This window comes from Pseudonaja textilis, chromosome Z (assembly GCF_049901715.1).
Source record: "Pseudonaja textilis isolate UNSWEBS1 chromosome Z, rPseTex1.2, whole genome shotgun sequence".
NCBI classification, from domain to species: Eukaryota; Metazoa; Chordata; class Lepidosauria; order Squamata; family Elapidae; genus Pseudonaja; species Pseudonaja textilis.
The window spans coordinates 99,374,011-99,396,999 of record NC_142008.1 but is presented as its reverse complement, the minus strand read 5'-3'; the positions used below and the strand labels follow the sequence as shown (position 1 = coordinate 99,396,999).

The following is a 22,989-nucleotide window of genomic DNA, read 5'->3' as shown; positions in this document are numbered from 1 at the left end:
ATATAGTCCTTTTGAAAAGGAACAGAAGCAATGAGATTTAATTACACAGCACATACAGTAGAATATATTCTGGAAGGTATGTAAGGTATCTTTCTTGCAGAGGCATGTGGCTTGCAAATTGCTCTGTAATCCTTCATAATACCCTGGGCACAAAGCTTTTAAAATAAATGTTGCTTTTATAAACATGCTTCTATTTCTTTCCTCGGCATCTTTAAAGTAGTAGCTGTCTCTGGCATGCACCATTCATGTCTTCGTTCATTCATCATCTGTCCTTCCATTATGGCATACTTCTTCCTTGTCTTCATTTGTTGCTGTGGCAGCAGCGGTAGTTGTTGTACTTTCATTATTTCTTGCCACTTGTCATACTAGATAGATCACCCTTTTCTTCAACTACCATGCTTTTTGGCCAATTATCCTACTCTGGATGGAAAGAAAACTTCCCAATAAAAGCCTTCTGACTACTTCCAGCCATCTTCGGCTTCTCCTTTGTGGAAAGCAAATTGCTCAGATAAGTCCGAAGATTAATTTCTCTTTCTGTGGTGGAAAGCAGATTTGAATAACTCAGGGAGGCTTTTGACAAGTAGTGTACGGTATGCATGAGTGAGCAAGCACATGCCCGTTGTGTTCCTTGGCCCTGTGGACAGTGACTGAGTTAGTGGTATCTTTCAAAAAAAAAAGGGGGGGGTAATTTCACATACTATTAGGGCTGTTGGGAAGCAGCAGGATCAAATTTTAATGAATGCAGGATCAAACATATCTTCAAGGCAACTAGCCACTGAAAACAAGAGACAGGCTCACCAGGGAACTGAGGATAAAGATGCTTCTAACAAGAAACAAGAAACAGACTCTGAGGCATAAGAGTTGATTCCTCAGAATTACACATTTTAAAGTCTAATTTTCATTTCTCTCAAAAAAATAATCTTCAATGTCCGCAATCCATAGGTGTACCTAAAGGTTTCATCTGAACCACAGCCAATTAAAATCCCCAGATCATATTAAGCATGATAAAAATAAAGAACCAAGCTGCCCATGGGTCAATTTAACAAAGCCAGTTTCATCTCTCACCATGCCTGCAGGCTATACATTCTAGACATTTTAATCTTAGCATCTGCAATGCAAAGTTCCACAGCTGGAAATGCTGACCTTGATGGTTTAATAAGATGTTTGCTCACTGAGCTCACCTCCCTTTTCATCAGTGCTTGTGGCTTGGGCTCAGCAGGATTAATTCAAGTGTGTGTGGAGGGAGGGGTTCAGAGCACCCATGCTTTAAATAAACACTAACTCAATCAGTCCTGCCATCCACTCAGCACAAACTAGTTCAACATACAGATTGAAAGAATGGCTATGCCTATGCTTAATTGCATTGTTAATGTGTTTAGTCCATAAACTAAGTCTATAGCTTGCTCAAGATTATGTTAATACAAAATTCCCTGTCCATAATAAGTTGATATGACATAGCTTAATCAATCAAACATGGGTCTATATCTTGTCTGACCCAGAATGCCAGCTAGTTATGGTTAAGCAAATAGCCTATTAGAAAACAAGTATTCCCCTTCACCCTTTCACTTTTGAAAAAAATCCACAGGTGTCTGGTATATTAGTTGGAGAGGATGGAACCAGCAAATTATATCAACTAAAGATAATTTTTGCACCAACAACATTGATATGCTTCTTACTCTTAATACTAAATTATATTTAGCAAATTTGCAAACATTCCCAACAAAGATTTGAACTGGATTCAAGGCCAGTGTTTGGTCCTGGTTTTGTGCAATGTGTAAATCCAGTGACTGATTCTTTAATGTGAATTTCTATCTCTCTGCATGAAAACAATGGTTTTCTGAATGAATCACAACAGTTACATTCGCAATATACTAATCTCTAAAGCCAAATAAACCATATTATAAATTTGCATAATGTAAAAATCTAGTCTGGGGCTCTGTCTTGCAAATTCTTTTACTACTTTTTTGTTTTAATATTGATAGATCCAGTTGTGAAAATGGATTTTATAGTAAGTAAGTATTGGTGGCCTTCACATATGATAAGTCAAAGCAATAATTGATAATATACTTTGGCCACAGGTTTTTTTAACATAGCTATAATGGATAAAAAAAGAATACAATGTCACTATGATACAAAAATTATCTCAGATCATGTTATATAATTAAATTATTAAAATTAAAAGTTATTTTACTTAAAAGAGAAAAAAGGAAAGTTGAGCAAATAGACTAATCCAAATTTCTAATCAGCTCTCTAAACGAAACTCTTATTGCTAAATACTTGTTGAAATACTGAGAGCAAACTCTAGAAAATATTATAATTGATAGAAAATGGGAATCCTTCCAGATTCATATCAATCTATGTTTAATTTAAATAGTGCACAATTTCGATTTCCCATATCTTCCTGTTATTTTCAGAGCCATTGACATAAATTTCAAGTGAACTCTAAAAAGATTATTCTTTCAAATCATGCCCAACAATCAGTAATTACAGGAATAAAGCAATAATTATCTTCTCCCAAGCTATCTTTTAACCTTTCCATTCTATTTTTCCCTTGTAGATTCTCTTTCAGATCCTAACCAGGTCTGACCATGTTTTGCCTTTGGGGATCAAAGAACAGCCACATTTATGACCCAAGAAAGCAACATCTATTAAAAAACGTATTAGATGAACTCAGTCCAATATTCCCTAAATTTAGTTGGCTGGAGGCACATTTGGAATTTTGAAAATATGTTGTGGGCAATTTTATGCAAAGTAATTCCTCCAAAATATGTGTGTAAGTGTGCATGCACTTACCCATAAACATATTAATCTAGTGTTTGTAGACTGCCCAATCCATCTGTAAAATGTCTGAGTTAGTGAAACAAAACTAGAATAGAAAATAACTGCAACATTAAAAATAACAATATATTTGGGCTAAAGGGATGTTGGAATAATAGTTCTTATCACCTTGTGAAATGTAGGGAGACAGGAGACCTAAAGTATATTTTAGACTATGAAAGTGTTAACACAAAAGGTCTGTTGCTTAGCCATTGCTTGCTTTGTCTTTCTCCTGTAGGGAAGGGTATACTTCCAAACAAAACACTGGAATGTAACTGTCTATCATTTTTATTTTGTAAGAAAATGTGCAGAATCCACTTGAGGTTTAGCAACATGCTTGGAAGTATGTGAAGCTGAAGCTTTCCTTTGCAGAAGCCCAGCCTTTCATTCTTATTTAATTAAAAACTCAGGTGGGGCAGGGAACCAGGAAGATAACCACCCCCAGACATCATAGCAGGACTCTAAAACAGCCACTGCTGATTATGAATTGTTGTGTATTGTTCAGTAGGCTGAACAAAATTAGTTAACTATGTTATTTTTAGCAAGTCACAATTGAGAAAGATCAGACTTGTTATCTGAATGTAGTTTTTTTGTTACGTTATGACAAGATAAGCTTAATTAATTATATGTATCATTTTACCTAGATCATATATAGTTCTTTAAACAGAATCATAATCTGAATATTATATTACCTTTTTGAAACTAGAAATTACACAGAAGTTTGTTTCTAGATCCCAACCCACCAAATTTTAGATTACAAAAACTTCCAAAAGGGGCATTGGTCCTACCTGACACACCTCTTCTCAGGAGTCAACGGGAGAATCCAGGTTGGGTAGTCTCTAGCCACATTGCTCTTGAGACTGAGTTGAATTCTGAGGACACACCTCCCTGGTAATGGTCCTCAGTTTTGAAACGAAGGCGAAGCAAATTCCGCTGTCCATCTTCCTCCGAAAGGCAGTCCTCCACTGAACTCTGACCAGACAGTCAGAGGGTGGGACTGGATTCTCCTATTGACTCCCCGAGAAGAGGAATGTCAGGTAGGACCAATATCCCTTCTCCACTGAGTTGACGGGAGAATCCAGATTGGGATATGCCAAAGCTGGCTGCTGGCTGTCCTACGGGCAGGAGTTGGCCTGGGCTGTAGTCCCTGCCTACACATGTCAACCTTGAAAGACGTGCCTACTGAAGACTGCCTCTACTGAGACAAGAGTCAAGCTGATAGTGTCGGATGAACAGTGTCACTGATGACCACATCGCTGCCTGGCAAATCTCTTCTACAGAAAACTATGTTGCCCAAGCTGCTGTTGTGGCCGTACTTCTAGTAGAGTGCACTGTAATCCTCCTGGGCACTGGGAGGGCCTGCAGCTTGTAAGCTTTTGCAATACATGCCCTAAGCCAGTGATGGCGAACTTTTTTGTTGTGGTGTGCTGAAAGTGCGTGCGTGCGCAATAGCGCACATACGTACATGCATGCTGGCATCCACAATGCAATACATCCCCCTTGTGCATGTGCGGGCAACACTCCACCCCTGCCCCCTTACCTGCACTGCGCATCCGCAAGATCAGCTGATCTTCGACCCGTTTGAGGCCATTTTCACCCTCCTGAGGCTTGAGAGAAGCCTCTGCAGCCTCAGGAGGCCGAAAAATGGCCTTCTGGAAATACCAAAAGTGCCAAAATGGGCCCATTTTCAGCCTCCTGAGGCACTAGAGGCTTTCCTCGAGCCTCCAGGAGAGTAAAAACAGCCTCCCGCAAGCTTCAGAGTGACAATGGGCACTTCCGTTTTTCAGCCTCCCAAGGCTGTAGGGGCTTACCTTGAGCCTGAGGAGAGTGAAAACGACCTCAAACGGGTCGAAAATCAGCTGGAATGCATGCACATGTGCAGTGCGGATATGTTTGGCTGGGGCTTGTGTGTCTGCACAAATGGCTCTGCATGTCACCCGTGGAATGTGTGCCATAGGTTCACCATTACAGCTTTAAACTAACGACCTATGGTGGAAGGTGTCACCCTGCAGCTCAAAGTTGACAGCTGGAAGGAGACAAACAGGGATTCTGTCTTCTTTGAGAGGTTTGCTTGATGGAAATGCGGAGGGCCCTTCTGACATCCAAGGTGTGCCATTTCTTTTCCAGAGTATGTTTAGGCCCTGGACAGAAATCAGACAAAATAAACTCATGAAAGTGATGGAATAAGGAGTTCACCTTGGGCAGAAAGATAGGGTCCAACCGCAGAACCACTGTCTTGCAGAAATTCCAAAATATCTGCCACTGACACCAAGATGGGGTAAAGGTGGTGGCTCGGACACCAACTACAGAAAATCTTCCACATAGCATCATAAATTCTGATAGTGGAAGTCTGGCTGGCTGCTTGGATAGTCTGAATGACTTCTTGGAGAACTTCTCCCATCTCAGGAGCCCCCGCTCAAGTGCCAGACAGCCAACTGGAGCCACTCAGGCTCCAGATGATCAATGGGACCCTGGTTGAGGGCAACTGTCTGGGGGAATCCTCCAAGGCCTAAAAATCGACAGGCCAACCAGATCAGCGAACCACAGTCATCTGGGCTAGTATGGCCTATCAGCAAGACCCCTGCTCTCTCCAATAGCACCTTCCTGAATGTCTCTGAGAAGGGAAGGAAGGCGTACAACAGGCCCTGGGTCCATGGGCAGTGTACAGCGTTTGACCCCTTCCGCCCCTGATGCTGGGAACCTCACAAAAATCTTGGGAGTTGGGTGTTCAACAGAGAGGCAAACAGGTCCAGAATCAGAGAGCTGAACCACTCTGAAATCTCCTGGAACAGATTGGGATGCAGGCGCCACTCCGACTGGTCAACTGTGACCCTGCTCAGTCTGCCTGCACATTCGAGACCCCCGAGATATGCTCTGCCCTTATTGATAAAGGATGTCTCTGCCCAAATGCACAATTGAGTTGCTTCCAGCATAAGGGACTTGGAGCGCATGCCCCCCTGCCGATTTATGTGGGCTTTGGTGTCCACATTGTCTGTGAGAAGAACTTGCCGCCCTGAGATCTCCTGCCAGAAACTCCTTAGTGCCAAATGGGCCACCTTGAGTTTGAGCCAGTTTATATTGTTGTTTAGCTCCTCTTGTGACCACCACCCCTGAATTACCTGGAGACCAAGGTGAGCCCCCAGCCAAATAGGCTGGCGTCGGTTGTGATGGTCAGATTTTGTGGTTCCTTGTAGAAACAACCCTGGCCAATGGCCTGAGACTGCCACCAACGGAATGATCGAAGTACACCCAGTGGCACCCGAACCCTCGTCCTGCACACCCTCTGATAGGGAAGCAGGAACAACTGCAGGGCCCAGGCGTGGAACCAAGCCCAGAGGACAATGCCGATACAGGAGATCATTTTGCCCAGGAGATGAGATAGCGAGAGGAACCCCTCTGGAGGACAGAATCTGGTCTGTCAAGGCCTTGATGCTGTCCCAGCACTCCTGGGAGAGGAAGACCTGTCCAGATAGAGTGTCTATAATTTCCCCCAGGTGTAAGAGTCAAGTTGAGAGGACTAGATGGCATTTGTCCAAGTTTATCAAGAACCATGCTCCCGAAGGACCTGGATTGTTGTAGACAGATCCTTTTCCACTTGAAGGCATGAAGAGGACTCCATCAGGATGTCGTCCATGTAGCGCTGTATCCTGATGGGCAGCATACTGAGGTATGCTGCCATAGCTGCCAGGAGCTTGGTAAACATCCATGGGGCTGATGTCAGGCTGAACAGAAGCACTCTGTATTGGAAGTGGCAGCCATCATGATGCAAAGAACTGGTAATGGTTTGGATGAACAGGCACATGGAGGTATGCCTACATCAGGTCTACAGAAATCAAGAAGTCTCCCTCCCAAATTCCCTCGAGGATTGAGTGGAGAGACTGCATCTTGAACCTTCTATAGATGCCTGTTGACATCCTTGAAATTGAGGATCGCTTGCCACCCTCCCCCTGAGACCTTTCAAGATGACAAACAAAATTGAATAAAATACCCATCCCCTCTGTTCCACTGGAACTGGCTGGATGTTGGATTGACGATTCCATGAGGACCCTCTGCAGGATCCTTGGAGACAGGACAGCAGATAAGGGCCCTTGTGGGACAGGAGAGAAACTCCAGGGAAAGTCACGATTGAATTGTTTCCTTGATTCATGCATCCATTCCTGTCTCTTCCCACTGCTGCGTGAAGAGACCCAGATGGCCCCCTATGGGAAGAAGGGCCCTGATTGTCACTTGAGGCATCTGAAGGACCTACCGGTGCCATGAAAGGTGCCATTTGCCCTCTGGCCGCTGATGGCCTCTGGCACCAAGCACCAACTTCACAGAGGTTGGTGGGAAGAGCTGCTGGCTGCTTGTGAGGGAAGCAGAAAGTGAGTACAAAGGAGAAAGGCCCGCACGTCTAATGGCACACAAATCATATAACTATAACCAAAAATACCAATAATACATTCAAGGTTAGTGCACTTGAGATGATGATTTAATTTCATTTCAAAATGACCAGCTTAGTTCAGTGTAATACTTGTTTTGCAGCTGTCTTTCACAGCACTCTTTTCAAATTTGGATACTGTCCTCTTTGTAAACAAATTACTAATCTATATGAACAGATTACCTATCTAGAATCTTTAATCTGTGCTCTCCAAGCAGATATTAGGTGCCCAATCCAGCCATCTATTGAACTTCCATGCTACCAACCCCCACTACCACAAAGATCCTAAAGGAAAAGGGCAGTATGGACAACTGTGGGATCTGGCAGGGTGAGAGCTGTGGACCATAAACAAAGCTTTTGCTGTGTCCCAGCATAACAGACAGGGCCCTTGCTGACCTTAATAAGGACACTAAAGTGACAGGTCAAGGTAGTTGTGATATTGATAAATCAAAAAAGCCAGAGATCATGGTCCTAGAAGAAGAACTTACTTTGGAAAGGAGAAAGTGTGAACCAGGTATTATGCATCAGTCACAAAAGAGCAAGGTATCCCAAAAGAGAAGCCATCTTCTGGTTGGGGACTCAATTGTAAGGGATGTAAGGATACAGAAGTTTTGAAAGAGGTGAGGTGTCTGCCAGATGCTACTGCAAGCAGAGACAAGAGACATATTCTTAAGATTGTCAAGAATGCCAGTAAGGACTGTGATGTTGATGCAATTATACATCTTGGTACAAATAATCTGTCCCAGAAGGATGTACTTTCTGTGCAGAATGATTTCCAGAGCTTGGGATATGAGCGTTTAATGTGTGGCTAAAGGAGTGGTGTAAAAGGGAAGGCTTTGGTTTTATTAGTCATGATGTCTGCAGCTGGTCCAATGAAAAACTGTACAAAAGGGATGGTTTGCATCCATCAAAGAAAGGGACTTCGTTACTTGGCATTAAATTCACAGATTTTCTGGATAAACATTTAAACTGAATAGCGGGGACAGAATTAATGGATACAGAACATTTCTGTCCCCAACATCGTAAAATTAATAAGGATACCAGTGCATGTAACATAGATGTTTGTGCAGGTAAGATTATCAACCTTGCTATTAAGCATTTAATAGTGAATGCCATACCATGTGCATTAATCAAACAGGTGGTAAGAAAGGAGGGGCAGGCAGGCACAACACAGGTTATATAGACAATAAATACAGTGTCAGACATAAAGATCTCAAGTGCCTATATACAAATGCACAAAATCTGGGAACAAACAGGGTGAACTTGAACTATGAATATAAGAAGGTAAATATGATATAGTTGGAATAACAGAAACTTGGTAGGATGAAACCCATGATTGGAACATACTGGTAGAAGGATACAAAAAACCCAGACCCCATAAAAGAGGAGGTGGAGTTGCACTGTTTGTAAAGGACCACTATATTGCTACAGAAATGCATGAAACCAAAGATGAAAACCACCTAGAATGTATATGGGTCAATATAAAAGGAAAAAAAGAATGACATGGCCATAGGTGTATACTCTAAGCCACCCAATCAAGCAGAAAAAATAGATGTCCTTTTTGCCAACCAACTAACAAACATATGCAGGAAACACACAACAATAGTAACGGGGGACCTCAATTATCCTGATATCAATTGGAAAACTAATTCTGCATCAAGTGAGAAATCAAATAAGTTCCTAACCAGCCTAGTGACAACTTTGTTCTCCAAAAGGTAGAGGGTGAAACTAGAGGGACAGCCATACTGGACTTAATTCTTACAAACAGAGAAGAAGTGATAGAGGGAGTTAAAACTGCAGGAACGTTGGGTGAGAGTGACCATGTCATACTAAAATTCAACATAACACAAACACAAGCAATAGAACATAATGACACTAGAGTCTTGGATTTTAAAAGATCTGATTTTAATAAACTCAGAGAGAACTTGGGAAAGATTCCATGGATGAAAATCCTAAAGGGGAAAACAACTCAAGAATCTTGGGAAAATCTGAAAAGTACAATCTTAAAAGCCCAGACCAGCACAATACCACTGATAAAGAGAAACAAAAAATCCAAGAAGAAACCAGCATGGCTGCACAAAGATTTCTCTGGCAAATTGAAAGAAAAAAAGGACAAGTACAAAAAATGGAAAGAAGGATATACATCTAAAGCAGAATATCAGCATATAGCCAGAATCTGCAAAGACGAAGTCACGAAAGCAAAGGCTCAGAACGAACAAAGACTTGGAAAAAAAGTAAAAGATAATAAAAAAAGTTTCTTCCAACATATAAATAACAAGAAAAAAAAATCAAGGAAACAGTCGGTCCACTAAAGAGAGAAGTTGGCAAGGAAGTAACAGGCAACAGAGAGAAAGCAGACTGCTTAATTCATTCTTTGCATCCGTCTTCACGCAAAAAGAAACCTTAGCTCAATCCACCAAAAACATAGCTATAAAAGACAGACCGGAAATAAAAGTTAAAATAAGCAAAAAAAATAGTAAGAGAACACCTGTCTGATCTTGATGAAAACAAATCACCGGGGCCTGATGGATTACATCCCAGAGTTTTAAAGGAGCTGGCAGAGGTCATCTCAGAACCATTGCACCATATCTTTCAAAAATCCTGGAGCACCAGGGAACTACCAGAGGATTGGAAAAAAGCTGATGTGGTTCTCATCTTCAAAAAAGGGAAAAAAAGCAGACCCAGGAAACTATAGACCAATCAGCCTAACATCAATACCCAGGAAGATACTGGAAAAGATAATAAAAACACAGATCTGCCAACATCTAGAAACAAATAAAGTAATAACTAGCAGTCAGCAGAGGTTTGTAAAAAAAAGATCATGCCAAACCAATCTTATTTCATTCTTCAACATAGTGACTAGATTGGTAAACTAGCGAAATACTGTGGACATAATATATTTAGATTTCAGCAAGGCATTCGATAAAGTAGACCACAACCTACTTCTTAGTAAGCTACAAAAGGGGGAATAGACAACACCACCACTAGTTGGATTTGGAATTGGCTGACAAACCGTACTCAACGAGTAGTCCTTAATGGGTCCAAATTTACATGGAGGGAAGTAAGCAGTGGGGTGCCACAAGGTTCGGTCTTAGGCCCAGTACTCTTCAATATCTTCATTAATGACTAAGATGAGGGAATAGAAGCAGAACTTACCAAATTTACAGATGATACTAAGCTGGCAGGAATAGCTAACACCCAAGAAGATAGGCTCAAGATCCAGATGGATCTTGACGGATTAGAACCTGGGCCTTATTTAACAAAATGAAATTCAATGTAGAGAAAAGTAAAGTTTTACACTTAGGCAAGAAAAACCAAAAATGGAATGCTGGCTGTGCCGCAAGTTGCCAGGCAGAGTTACACAACTCACAATTGCCGCAGCACTCTAGGAAGATGTCAAGTCGTTCTGGATGTAAGATCCAGATCAGACTCCCCAGTTGCAAGCCTGGATAATGTCCAAGAGCTTGCCTGCAGGACATGAGTAAGCCGCTGTAAAAAATGGCACTCTTAAGCGTCTCGTGACTGCTGCAGCTGTCATATTGTTTCAGAGTCTGACTGAGGAATCGGTCAATGACTCCAGCCCCAGCCCAGGCAACACGGGTTGTCCTGGGGCCCTCTAGGTCTGCATTCAGACAAAAACAAGCAAAAACAGGCTTTCAACTAAAGCAAATAAAATAAAATAACCAGAAAAAAGGCGCGAAAGTTTTAAAAAAGTGCAAAAAACAAAAAGTGGCTGTGCCGACAAAGTTTTGCACCAATTCTGATGTCAATGGGAAATCCAGGGAGTAGTAAAAAATCTTCCTAAGGCTCAAATTTTTCAGAGCCCTTAAGGAACATCTGAATGAGCTGAGACTGTATTGAAAAACTGGGGACCGTTACCAGAGAGACGTGTCCTCAGATTCAACTCAGTCTGAAGAGCAAGGAGGCTAGAGACTACCCAATCTGGATTCTTGTAAACTCAGTGGAGAAAGCATCTATTCATGGGTAATAAATTTTAATATGGTGGCAGTGTAATAAGTCTATGAACCTTTTGCAGTGGCTCAGCATATTCATGAAAACAGTCAAAAACAGATTTATTATTTTAGTTAACAGTTGGCCAGCCTTTGCCTGTCAGTAGTCTACACCGGTATAGCTGTGATTAGATATATTATTGCTTCATTAAAGGCTGCATTAGATATACTGTACAATTTAATATGATGCTAAGAAATCTATATCGGTAATCCTCAACTTACAACCATTCATTTAGTGACCATTCAAAGTTGCAGCACTCAAAAAAGTGACCTATGATCATTTTTCATACTTACAACCATTACAGTATCCCCATAGTCATGCAATCAAAATTCAGATGCTCGGCAACTGTCTCATATTTGTAACAATTTCAGTGTCCTGGAGTCACAGGATAGTCTTTTGCAAACTTCTGGCAAGCAAAGTTAATGGGGAAGCCAGATTCACTTAACTATATAACTAATTTAACAAGTGCAGTGATTCACTTAACAGCTGTGGCAAGAAAGGTGGGGCAAAACTCATTTAAAAGACATCTTGCTTAGCAACAGCAATTTGGGGCTCAGTTGTGGTCAAAAGTCGAGTACTACCTCTATATCTTCTTATTATTATTGTGCCATCATCAAATATAATGGCCAGACTTGTATATTGGGACAATCATATCAAGACTACAATAACAGAATTAGCTTTTCTTTAAGCTATTTAAGCTACTCCTCGAAAGACTACTTTTCCCAAGGATGAAAATAGGCGTTGGCTTACCTGAACGCAGTTTCTCAGCATGCCTTGGGAGAATCCACACATATGGGTTGAATCTGCCTTTCTGTCCAGAAACTGAGTCATTAATCTTTGCCACGTCTTTCCTGTTGGGCCAGGAAGACCCCTAACCAGTTACGATGAAGGCGCAACCACCTGATGATCTTCTTTGTGGAGTTGGCTCTGACTCCCACCTGAACACGGTTGCCAGGGTGGGAATGGATTCTCCCAAGGCATGCTGAGAAACTGTTTTCGGGTAAGCCAACGCCTATTCTCCAGCATGCCTATGGGAGAATCCACATATATGGGACATACCAAAGCTGGCAGTCCCTATGGGTGGGAAAAAGACTGGTCCTGTGAACCTCATCTGTATGCGCTTGTTGTAGCATTCTTCTGCCAAAGGCTGTCTCTGCTGAGGTGTATGTGTCCAGTTTGTAGTGCCTTACAAAAGGAGATGGGGAAGACCATGTCACCGCCTTGCAGATGTCCTCAAGTGAGGCTTGTATCACCCAGGCAGCTGTGGTAGCTGCACTTCTAGTTGAATGGGCGGTTACTCATCTGGGTACAGGAAGAGCCTGAATCTCATAAGCCTTGGTTATACAAGCCCTGATCAAACAGCCTATGGTTGAGAAAGAGACTTTGGTACCCATTGAAGACAGCTGAAATGAGACAAACAGGGCTTCCGTTTTGCGATATGTCGATGTTCTTTTGATGTATCTGTGAAGTGCTCTCCTTACATCCAGTTTGTGCCATCTGTGCTCCATATTATGAGATGGAGTGGGGCAGAAGTTAGGTAGGACAATTTCCTGAACCCTATGGAAGTGTGAGTTTATCTTGGGGATAAAGGAGGGGTCGAGGTGCAGAACTACCTTGTTTGTGTGGAAGGTGCAGAGGCCTTTTCTGACTGAAAGAGCTGCCAATTCTGATATGCACCTGGCCAAGGTGATAGCCACTAAGAAGATGACTTTGAGTGTTAAGTAGTGTAGGCTTATAGTTTGAAGAGGTTCAAACAGTGCCTGAGTAAGGGCTTGTAATACTGTAGGCAGGTTCCAGGAATGGTACACATGTGAATTGTTAGTAGTTTGAAATTGACAGCTCCTTTGATGAAGGGGCGGAGCATTCTACCAGTTCGGCCAGGTTCTGCAGAGCCGGTAGCAGTGATGAGCAGCGGAGACCGAACTGGTTCTCTCCGCTGTTCTGCTATTGAGCCCACCCGCCCTCCCGGGCTCCCATACTCACCATTATCCTCGGAATTTAGAGCGCAGCTGCTTTGCACAACATAGAAGAATGCCATGCAGCAGCTGCTGAAGCAACCAGGATTGTGCAGGCTTGCGGTAGATGAGTTAGAACGCCTCTGCATCTGTGCAAACACCTCTGCGCCTGAACAAAGTGTGCATTTGGTACGTGCACGCACACAAAGTGTGTGCATGCGGCGCAAAGCATGCCCACCAAGCCATGCCCACCGAACCGGTGGTAAAACTATTTGAATTCCACCTCTGGTGCAGACCACCGGATGTCTGGCTAGGTAGTCCTGCTTTCTGTAATGCAACACCATGGACAGGGCAGCTACCTGTCTACGCGCTATACTAGGAGAGAAAACTTTGTCAAGTCCCTCCTGCAAAAAGTCCAGGATCTGCGGGATAGAAGCCTCAGTGGGATCCATGTCCTTTTTTAATACACCAGTGATGGAATGCTTTCCAGGTAACGTCATACATTCTGTTCGTGGAGGGCCTCCTGGAGGCTTGTATTGTCCTGATCACCCTTCTTGAAAAGTTATCCTTCCTCAGGATCCTCAAGTGCCAGGAAGTCAATTGGAGCCACTGATACTCCAGGTGTTCCAAGACCTCCTGGCTGAGAGCGATCCTGTCCTGAAGAATCCTCCAAGGATGGGAAAAGCTCACTAGGTCCACATACCATGACATCTGGGCCAATGGGGACCTATGAGGATTTCTGCCTGTTCCAGTAGCACTTTCCTTTTTACCCCTGGGATGAGGGGAAGAGGAAGGAAGGGTAAAGGAGATCCTTGGCCTAGCGGCTGGAAAGGACATTAACCCCTTCTGCGCCCGGTGTGGGGAATCTGGAGAAGAATCGAAATTGTGTTCATTGGGGTGCAAAACTGTTGAGTACCAGCCTCCTGAATTTCTGAGACATTTTCTGAAAGAGATCTGGGTGGAGACACCACTCGGAGTTGTCCACCCTGGTTCTGCTCAGGTAATCTGCCTGTACATCTGATGTCCCCGATATGTGCTCCGCCTTGAAGGACAATAAGTTAGCTTTCACCCAGATTCCCAGTTGCTCTGCTTCAGTCATGAGGAATCTGGAGTGAATCCCTCCCTGGCATTTGACATGTGCTTTGGCTGCCACATTGTCTGCTAGGATCAGTACATGTTGGCCAGCTACTGTGCTTTGGAAGTGTTTGAGAGCTAAGTGAATGGCATGGAGTTCTAACCAGTTTATGTTGTGTTGAAGGTCCGCTGGGGACCATTGTCCCTGCGTGAGTTGGGACTGCAGATGGACTCCCCATCTTAACAGACTTGCATCTGAAGTGACTGTTATGTGATTGGGTTCCTTGAAAAAGGACTCCTTGGTGGTTGCTGGGGAAACCCACCTCCTGAGGGACTTAAGGACATCCGACTTCAGTTGAACTTTGACATTGGAGGTGCTGGTGCCTGTCCTCTGTAATGGCAGGAGGAACCATTGGAGGGGCTGGCATATAATAGGGGCCATGGCACTATGGCTGTGCACGAGATCAATTTTCCTAGGAGTTGGGAAAGCACCACTAAAGGAGCCACTTGCTCTGCTGTGATCTGGGTAACCAAGGACTTGATGCTGTTCTGGTGGTCCTGGGACAAGTAAACCTTGCACAGATTGGTATCTATCACCAGGCCTAAATGTAGTAGGTGGGTAGATGGGACTAGCTGGCTTTTCTGGAAGTTGATGGAAAATCTGCATTCGTGTAGAACTGGATTGTGGAGGCCAGGTCTGACTGGGCTTGTTGGCTGGAACTGGACTGGATAAGGATGTCATCCAGATAGCACTGGATGCACACCGGGATTGTTCTGAGGTGCACAGCCAGTGCTGCCAGCACCTTTGGGAAGATCCTAGGGGCCAATGATAGGCCGAATGGCAGGGCCTTGTATTGATAATGGTTCCTTGTATAATAGAACCTGAAAAACGTCAGATGGGAAACATAGATGGGAATGTGGAGTTAGGCCTCCATCAAATCAATGGACGTCGGGAGATTGCCCCCCTCCCCATGCCTTCCAAGATTGACTGCAGAGATTGCATTTTGAAACTCTTGTACTCTATGTGAGCATTCAGCTTTTTGAGATCCAGGATCACTCTCCACCCCCACCCTCCTAAGGCCTTCAGAACTACGAATAGAATGGAGTAAAACCGATGCCCTCTGGTCCTCCAGCACTGGCTCGATGGCCTAGATGTTCAACAAGTGCTGGACTGTCTTGTTCATGAGCTCTTTTTTTACAAGGTTTTTGGAGGTTGGGCAATGGGTGATCCTCAGAGGAGTGAATAGAAAATCCAGGGTGAGACCAGATCACATGGTTTTCGGAACCTAAGAATCGGATGTGATCATCTGCCATCGGCCTGAAAATAGGGCCAGCCAGCCGCCGATGGAGGGAGAGGACTGACAGTCATTTGGATCGACGAAAGGAACAACCTCCTGTTCCACGAAAGGGCCATTTGGATTGGAAATGTTGTCTATTTCTATCTCGAAATCCGATCTATCTGGAGGTCGGTCTGATCTGGGCTGGTAGGATCTTTGGAATTGCGAGAATTCCTGACCTGAGTCTGAAGAACAAAATGGCTGCCTATAGTGTAGGGAGAAGCCCTTCTATCACCCTTCTGTGAAGAGAGGATAACACATTCCGTTTATCCTTGTTTTCTACTAGGAAGGGATTTAAGGCCTCTCCAAATAAGGATGAACCCGTGTAGGGAGCTGAAGCCATTTTCCATTTAGTTCTAGCATCTGCTTGCCAACGTCACAGCCAGAGCAGATGATGAGTAGTATTGGATGCCAGTGCCCTGGAAGAAAATCAGGCTAAATGCAGGGAAGAGTCGGTCATGAATTCAGCAGCTGCCACCAATTTATTGATGTCCTGATGCATTCTGATTTCCTCTGAGGGAATCTCACCTGTAATTAGCAAAGCCAGAGGGGAGATATTCTAGTGAAGAAGGTGGCCGCCGCTGCTTTGATCACCCAGGCATTGGCCTGGCACGTCCTGTGGAAATTTTGTTCTGCCTTATCTTATCTGTCTTAAGGGCCTCTGCTATGACGCCAGAAATCACAGAGGGTGAGACCAAGGACACCAATGGTTCATCGAAAGGGAGCAGTTGGAGTGACTTAGTAAGGAGAGGAGCCATATTAAAAAATATATATTGTTACCCCCCACCCCCCGGAGTGGGGAAGGATCCTGGCTGCATCCATTGTCTCTAAACTACATCCAGAAACAATTTGGGGCAATTCTTCAGCCCTGGGTTCCTACCCTGGGCCATGATAGTGGTGGCCCTACTAGTCTTCTGGGGTAGCCTACACAACTCACCACATGGTCCACAAGCAAAATGGCTACCACCAACCCCCAAAATCAACTGCAAGGTTCTAAAAGTGCAAATGGCCACTCCGGATTACCCGGTTGAGCCTGGGTGTGCAAACAGTGCGCTGGGGGCAATCGTGGCTTCCGCACCCCACCCCCCAAGGAGGATGGGGGTTATCTTGCACTGTTTTCCACTGTTTGCCTGGGCTGTTAGGCATTAATTGGTAATTCAAGGGAGCCACGAAAATGGAGCAAGCAGAAGTTCTAATTGCAGCCTGTTTACAATTTTTTTTTTAAGCTTTGCAAACCTTTTGGAGAATCCACACATTGAATTGCTGCTTTCTGTGAAAATTGTTGGAGCCAACCTTTGCCACTTTATAGGGCCAAGACTGAGTCATGACTGGGGCTAGGGGACTTCCTGGCCCAACAGAAAGAGGCGTGGCAAAGACTGATGATTCAGTCTCTGGGCAGAAAGGCAGATTCAATCAGTATGTGTGGATTCTCCCATAGGCATGCTGGAGAATGGGATTTAGCTCACTGATAAAAAAATGAAAATGATTTAGATGCAACAAAGCTTTTATTCAATTTCTAGCAGATAGGAATGAGAACAATTCCATTCTGAAATCCTAAAGATCTATCATCAGTCAGTGCAGCTACAGCTATCCAAATTTTGGAAGAACTTTTGACTCCCAGAAAATCCTCTCATTGCAGTTGATAGTAATGGATACTGAGAATCACAATTCAACAAAATCTGAAAAATCAAAGTTTGCCTAACCATTGCAAATAAGGGTAAACAGAATGATCCCCAAATGGGTCATTCTGACATTGAATCTTTTCAGAACGCCTATTGCCCAATGTCATAGTATTGTCCAGACTGCAATTTCCTGTAATTGATAAATGCGAGTATTTGACCTATGTCCTTGAAATGTCTAGGTTGGACCTGACATTAGTATTGAATGTCATGCAGTACACCTAATCTGAGATATGGTTTGTTTGGTAATCAGTTTCGTAACATATGAAAGTAAAAAACAGGTGAGATCCTTGAGGCATATATAATATGGCTTACATTGCTCCTCTTTTTTAGAAATTAAGCACTTGGGTGGGGAAGGTAAGTGTATCTAAAATGAAAAAGTCTTCTGAAAGCTGTTTTTGAATATAGCAAAACATTCCCTTTTAAGATTACCTTCAGAAAATAATCTGCAAAAATTTCCCAATGGCATAAGAGGTGAATCAAATTGAGCTTCCATTGTCTATTTTGACTGTTGCATAGATAAAAGTCCTATCAAGTCCCTCCAGTGAAAGCAGTGTGGTTTTGTTTGGATTTTTTTTCCTGTTTTGCTAAAACAAAGATTAGCAAATAGAGGAAATAATTAAATAACTATGGTTTTTGAATTGCCTTGATCATCAGGAGCTTATATGAGTTTTTAATTAGTGCTGCATTTTCAATAAGACTATCTGTACGTGTTACTGATTCTTTCCTGGATAACAGGGAGATAATTGCAAGAAAACTGTTTGAATTCTTTTTTTTTTTTTTGTAAGTAAAGAAAGGGCTGATATATTTAATCATGATGTAGAACTGCTGGCAGCTTTCTTGCAGTCCAGCCTTCATCTAATTACATTTCTACGTTTTTAGCAAATTCAAAGGGAAAAATGGAGAAAGAAAATAATTAAAAACTGAAGAGAAAGTGAATATTAAAAAGGAGATGTTAAAAAACCATGCATGTTATAGCTTTCAAGGACACTGATTTAGAAATAAATTTAAGGATACAAAGAGCTGTCAAAAAGCTATAACTGGAGACCAGTCAAAGTTCACAAAGTTTGTTGCAATTTTTCAAACCAACTACAGTAAATTCCTCATGTTGTTTAGACGATCATTTACAAATGCCAGCTACAGGATAGGAAGTAGGAAATAGATTGAAGATTTTGTTGGCTCCCATGTGGACACCAATTGTCCACAGCAGTTTCTTAAAAGTACAACCAATCTTGTCACCTGACATCCAGCAGGTGCCCCACTTTCCTTTCCTGATTGTTCGCTTTCATAACAATTCATTGCTGCATGTTTAGAGAGATAGATGGCACTTGTTTTGAGATGTTTTTCTTTTTTAACTAAAAGTACCACAGCCTGGAAAAAAAAGTTTGAAAATTCCAATGAACTATGGAAAATAGGGACCTTGTCACTCTCTTACTGGACTAATATGTTATCTTCGTTTAGTCGTGCCTCATGTACAGCAAACAAAAGGGATTTGCAAAGATTTTGCTCCCAGGGAGGTAAGAGTTAATCACTTCTTCTCAGTCTGCCTTCTGGTCAACCATGAACAGCCTAAAAAGTTCCCAGTACATTGCACACTCTCATATATGTATTGTATCAACGTGTATAGAAATAAACATTTTCTCAAATTTTAACATGCAAAGTCCTTGTGTGGGATCATTTTATTTTCACATTTTAGAAGTGCTTGATTGCAATGATTCTCATTGGAAACTAAGATAATATAGATACTGGCTTTATATTGTATACTAAAAATAAGCTTGACTTGGTCAAAAAATACCCAACAGATTAGCACTTGGTAGAGCAGCCATGAAAGTCTTGGAAAAATATTCAGATGCTGTGATGGTTCTATATGAAGATCAGAATATCATAAGCAATGGCATTTCCGGTTACAGTCTATGGAACCAAAAGTTTTGAGACAGCAGAATGGGAAGAGTGTTTTGAACTTTGGTTTTAATGAAGATTCCTGGGAATACTAAGGACAACAAAAAAACAAACATATATCATTAAACAAATCAATCCACATTTTTCATTTGAGGCAAAAATGGCTAGGCTCAAATTATCCTTATGTGGCATCATGCAAAGATCTAGCTCTTTGGAGAATGTTCTAATGCTGAGAAAGATGCAGGAAAGATGCAGGAAAGAATGACCAGCAGCAAGGTGGATGGACTCGGATATAGTGGTGATGGGTACACTGTTGGATGATCTGACAGATCATTTAGAGACATATATAGAAAATTTACCTATGTAATTGCTTAGAGTCAATACTGACTTAGTGGCATGTAATCAACCAACCATTTGCTTCTGTTTTTTATGATTTAATTATACAATTATTATTGTAAACAGCCTCATTAATGACCTTTTGAGAAAGCAGAAGAAAAATATACATAAAATCCTACAAAATTACAGTTCCAGCAAATGGCATCAGCAACTAGAGGGATGATTTTCCAATATCCTATATAGTATATAATATATGCTTCTACCTTAACTCCCAGGAAATTATAGTTTATTTATTTCATTGCTCTATTTCAGCTTCAGCAAGTTGAAAAATTTAGAGCCCTCACTCCTAAGAAAATAATTTTGGCATGATTTATAAAAATTGAATAGCTAATGAACTTAGACAAGAAGAAATTAGCAAGGTTTCAAAACCGGCTGCTAAACATAATACTTCAGCAAAAGTTTCCAATGTTTTTTTAATATTGTACCTCTATTATACTGTTTTAATGTTTTTACTGGTTTTTGTACATTTTAATATATTTAATTAATGTTTGGCCACTTTTATGTGGGTTATTTTGACCAATGGTCAAAACAATAAATACATTATAATAAATAAATAAAATAAAAATGACCTTGCTGTTGTCATTGTTGAAAGACTTAGGACAGGTTAGAGATTGATCATCATGGACAAATTCTATGTAATCTGCAGAAGTCAAAAATGACTTGATGGTAAATATTATCAGTAGGTTCTAGAGATAAATTATCCATTACTGAAGAAATTATATCATCAAGTCTCTGGAACAGTTCAGTTTGGAAGGTTGCCAACCCCTAAGTCAAATGATATACATATTCTTATAAAAATGAAATAAGTCTCAGCTGCCTTATTGTAACATTTTATAGTGGAGTAGCAAAAGGTTAGTATCAAGAATATTTAAGTCTGATAATCCTAACTCAAATTCCAGATGAAGTTGTAATACTTCCATAAAAAAAGACAGAAACAATAATGTGCCAAACTGGCACAATGCAGCACAAAAACTGAGTATGTCAAAATTATCTTCCATTATTCAGTATAAAAATAGCAGTTGAACTTTCTGTTTGCATGATGACTAATTACTCAACCCAACACATGTCCATAAAGTAGCAAGTTGCATTGTATTCAGAATAAGTTTCTATTACTATAAACAGATATGGGTAAAGAATTGGTCCTTTGATCAATACTGAACTGAAAGCATTTTTTTCTGGTTATGACAATTATAGTCCTGTCAAAATCCTATAGCGATAACAAGGTTCTCTTGACAATTTTTTAGCCTTAGCAAATTGTAAGACCAGGCAGATCCTGGAAGATCTCATATGATTTTATAAGATCTACAAATGGTGTAGGCTTTATAGTACTTGGGATTGCCTGGCAATTCCTCAGCACTTTTAGTCAGAATTGAAGTCATTAAGAAAAAAGAAGAAAAGAAAAATATCCCAATGAAACAGTATTTCCATAATACTGTCGAGAAAACTGGATATAGTTACAAGAAATCAAGCATAACTTGAAAGTGTCTTTATCTTCTTAATCAGATAAATACCACATTTGTCAGTCTGTCCACATATAGGTAATTCTCGACTTATGACAGCTGAACCCAAAATTGCTGTTGCTAAGTGAAACATTTGTTATATGAGTTTTGCTCCATTTTATGACCTTCCTTGCCACAGTTAAATGAATCATTACAGTTGTTAAATTAGGAATACGGTTGCTAAGTGGATCTGGCTTCCCCAATGACTTTGCTTGTCAGGTTGCTATAGGTGATCACATGACCCTGGAACACTGCAACTGTCATAAATATGAGCCACTACACTTCTTAAATTAGTAGCACAGTTCTTAAATGAATCTGGCTTCCTCATTAATTTTGTCAGGTTGCTAAAGGTGATCACATGACCCTGGGACACTGCAACCATCATAAATATGAGTCACTACACTTCTTAAATTAGTAACACAGTTCTTAAATGAATCTGGCTTCCTCATTAATTTTGTTTGTCAGGTGGCAAAACGCTGTCATATGACCCAGGACACTGACACTGTTATAAGTATGCATAAGTTGTCAGTCATCTGAATTTTGATCACATGACCGTGGGGATGCTGCAATGGTTGTGTGAAAAACGATCATAAGTCACTTTTTTCAGTGCCGCTGTAACTTTGAACGATCACTAAACAAACTTTTGTAAGTTGAGGACTACCTGTATTTACTAAGACTTATTCCAAAGTAAATAAACATAGAATTGCCTCTGTACTTAAATGTATATTAAATTCAAACAATTTAACAAAGAATATATTAAACATAGAAATATGGGTGTTGATTTCTACATTGTACTTAATATAAGGTTGTTCTTATATAGGATGTGGAGAGTTCAACTAATGCAAAATGCTGCAGTCCAGGTTACTGAAATCTTTGCACAGGATGCCAATTTATTTCCAAATATTATAGTGTGTGTGTGTTTGTGTGTTATCTCTCCTATCTATGATTCTGTCAGTTATGCAAATGATGCAAATGGATGCAGATGATGTAATTTGGTATACTGTAAAGGTTTAAGATGTTGGCCTGGAAACCAAGAAATGGTGAATTCTGGGTCTCCCTCAGGCATACAGTAGAAGGGGTAAATTTACCCCATCCAACTGAATTTTCTGTTGTTAACCAATGTCAGCTGGAACTTTCTTTCCAATGCTATGTGAGAAGATGCCATCTATAATGGCCTTGAAGGTTTTAAATACAGATCTCCAATAGTTGTCATTTAATTATTTTTAAACTGTGAACTTTTACAAAAAGAATTTAATTCTACTTTGACATGCAATAATATAACTCTGGTGTATATCACATAATTAATTATGACTTTAAATAAATAAACATGAGTAGAGGCTTTCACTATTGCAAAAATTCAGTCAAGCAGGGAATGGATAGATATTGTAAACCCAACTCACTGCTGCCTTCTAATGTCCTCTGAATATTTGCAGTCAATATAGTAGCCCTACCATAAACAATGATTTGAAAATCCATGGCTTGGATTCAGAGAGCACACTAAACACATTCATTTGCATGCTTTGAAAATCCCATTGCAGTCATAAAAGGCAAGGTGTTTCTAGTTAAAGAACTTCACTAAACAACTTTGGCAATTACTGCTATACACATTTATATGTGTGTGTATGTGTGTGTGTATATATGTATGTATGTACGTATGTATGTATGTCATTCAGCTTGGATTCGGAGTATTTTCCCACGTCATTAGTAGTTGTGCTTTTAAAGTTGTAGCAACGTTTGGCAGAATCTCATCTGCCATCATCACGCTTCTGATGGCAGATGAGATTCTGCCAAACGCTTGCTACAACTTTTTAAAAGCACGACTACAATGACGGGAAAATACCCGAACAAAGCTGAATGCCATACATGTAAGTACCATGAAAACTTAAGAAAACAAATATGTAT

General features: G+C 41.2%; 1 protein-coding gene across 3 annotated transcripts in view; it reads left to right on the top strand.

The window, feature by feature from the left end:
- Positions 1–22,989, top strand: part of SPOP (speckle type BTB/POZ protein) — a 98,873-nt gene that overhangs the window by 5,204 nt on the left and 70,680 nt on the right. The window lies entirely within an intron of this gene.